General features: G+C 32.0%; 1 protein-coding gene across 1 annotated transcript in view; it reads right to left on the bottom strand.

Moving 5' to 3' along the window:
* Window positions 1-1334, bottom strand: part of LOC108685875 (1-acyl-sn-glycerol-3-phosphate acyltransferase gamma-like) — a 20089-nt gene extending 18755 nt beyond the window's left edge. Inside the window, exon 1 of the mRNA XM_018190884.1 lies at window positions 1110-1334. The gene's annotated coding sequence lies outside the window, so the exon portion shown is untranslated. The remainder of the gene's footprint in view (window positions 1-1109) is intronic.
* Between the last annotated feature and the right edge of the window lie 1305 nt (window positions 1335-2639).

The following is a 2639-nucleotide window of genomic DNA, read 5'->3' as shown; positions in this document are numbered from 1 at the left end:
CACACACACACACACACACACACACACACACACACACACACACACACACACACACACACACTTATTACGATATTGGTTAATACTGTATAATTTTTCGTTATTTTATCCTTTTTTTTATATTTAAAACAGCTCCCATAAACTTTTTTCTTCTCTGTATACAATACATACATATGGGGTGCATGTAATGATGCATCATAAAACAGAACCAACAGAACACAACCATGTATATTGTCTGCACTGTTGTCTTGCATTTCATTGGATCCAGCTCAAAACAAAAGTTATGCAGCCATATCTGCGCAGATCCATATTTTTTTGCAAATGTCCCTACTGGTTATACTGTGACAGCTGAATATAATTTGGAGCAAATTTTGATTAATGTCATATTTCTAATACCGGCTTTGCTGGCTTATAAAATTTAGAATAAATTGTTCACAAAAGTTGTCACAAATGTTGTCACTTTGAATGACTATACATCTTTGAAATTGATTCCTCTGATCTTCTTACATATCATCATTATAATAATATTATGCAATGTTTTACAAATTTCTTCCAAACAATCTCAAATATCAGAATTATACCTACATTATACCTGAAATTAACACAGACTTGGCACTGTGAAAAAACGACTGTCATCTAGAAAACTAATAAATAACGAATATTTGTATATACATAATTTGATAGTGATAAAAATAATAAAAGTAATAAAATTTGACATGTGCTTTATCATATAATACAGAACATAAAATAATTTACGTAAAACACAAAGTTCTATGTTTGAAAGTTTTGTCATATTGGGATTTGTACATATTGATGTACTCTATGATCTCATTTGTCTAGGAATACACTCCAAAACGTTCTCCTTGAAGAAAATTTTATTCGAAATATATAATACACATATAATATATAGAGTAAAATATTCCTCAGAAAGGGACGTTTTGGAATGTAACTCAACTTACCAAATGAGCAGAATAAGCGTGCCGTAACGTTTAAAAGAGATTGAGGCATTTTTATTATAGATACGCCGCAACGAAAACAATGTATATACCTCTGAAAACCCGAAAGATTTTTTTTTGCAGATTGTACAGAGTGGACAAAAAGTCGGATCTTACCTTAATTCAGCATCCCAGGCAAGAGGAAGCGTGCGTGTGGAAGAGAACTGTGCATGTGCCAAGTGTAGAATACGGATCAAAGTGCGAAGTTCGAAAATTCACTAACAGTGAATTGATGGTGCGCTTTTGTGCGTGCCTCGACAGTGCCTTGATGTCGGCGCTCCGTACTCCGTCCCTCTCATCAGGAGAATCGGAACTCCATGCTGTGTATGCGCGAACACTAGCAATTGCCATAGTGAAAGAAAACAGATGAGACAATGCCCATAACGGCAATTCAGAGAAATCAGCTAGCCAATCAAATTTTGTGCTAAATTTGTCCTGCGCATTTGTACTGCGCATCCCTCAAATTGTCTCACCTGTTTATTTCCACTATGGCAATCGCTAATGTCTCTAGAGGCCCGTATTCAAAACGAGCTTACAACAATGTTAGTGCGCTAATATATTATAATTTACATTATTATAGAATTTTAGAAATAAAAACGCGTTCTAAATACGGCCAAAGTACAAATAGTTGAAATCGCTAAAATAACTAAAATCTTTCAAATTAATAGAGATTTTAATGATTTCAACGATTTATTTCCATTAGGAGCATTGCAAAAAGGTGATATTTTATTTGTGTGTTTTTGTCGTATGACAAATTGTTGATTGGCTATGAGATAGAGAAATCCGAGGACCTCTCTGCACACATTTGTCGTACGACAAAGAGTACGATCAACGCGATGCTGCAAACGTTTTGAAGCGTTTTTTAATTCGATTTGTAAAATTCTTTCTTCTAATTGATCCATCAAATGTTTCAAAGCATTTGTAGTGAGATTTTCACCACAGCCAAAAATGCACAAATAAAATTCCAAGACGCCTATTCTTGAATACATAATAATAATTTTCACATACAAAAATAACAGTTTCTTGATTGTGATTGGTCGATTGGGTTACATGACATTCCTGAAAAACTAAAATGTTGATACTAACAAAAACCTCTAGGCAACACCATTTTAATTTGTATAGATTAGTAATTGAAAGAATAAAGCTGGAAACACAATGAAAGCAAAAGATTTCAATCTATCAGAAAATATCCATTCTATTATTCATGGTTTCTGATAAGTTGAAATCTTTGATTCCCTGTTCCTATTGCCTGTGCTTTTTATTGTGTTTTTAGCTTAAGTCCATAAGCACAGTATAAATACAAACAATATGGACACTGAACGTCAGCATCTTTAATGTAGTGGGTCCCAGATCACATGATTCGGTGCCATGTTGTGGGTTGGAGAGACGCTTATAAATTTGAGCTTTTATAAAGCTACAGAACGATTTTTCTAAAAAAAAAGACATAATTCGGTCATGAAAATTGTTTATAGCGAATATATTTTTAAATCAGAATTATATAATAATATAATGTTAACTCATTATATAAAATAATATTTACATTAATAATAATAATAATATTAAACAATAAGTAAATTAAAAATAATAATTGATTAAATACTATATGAAAATTGTAATTGAATAATTATGTATGAAAAAATAATATAT

The sequence above is a fragment of the Atta colombica genome, unplaced genomic scaffold (assembly GCF_001594045.1).
Source record: "Atta colombica isolate Treedump-2 unplaced genomic scaffold, Acol1.0 scaffold161, whole genome shotgun sequence".
In the NCBI taxonomy this organism is placed as follows: domain Eukaryota; kingdom Metazoa; phylum Arthropoda; class Insecta; order Hymenoptera; family Formicidae; genus Atta; species Atta colombica.
Note: the sequence above shows the minus strand (reverse complement) of the source record. Positions and strands in the feature narration are given on the sequence as shown.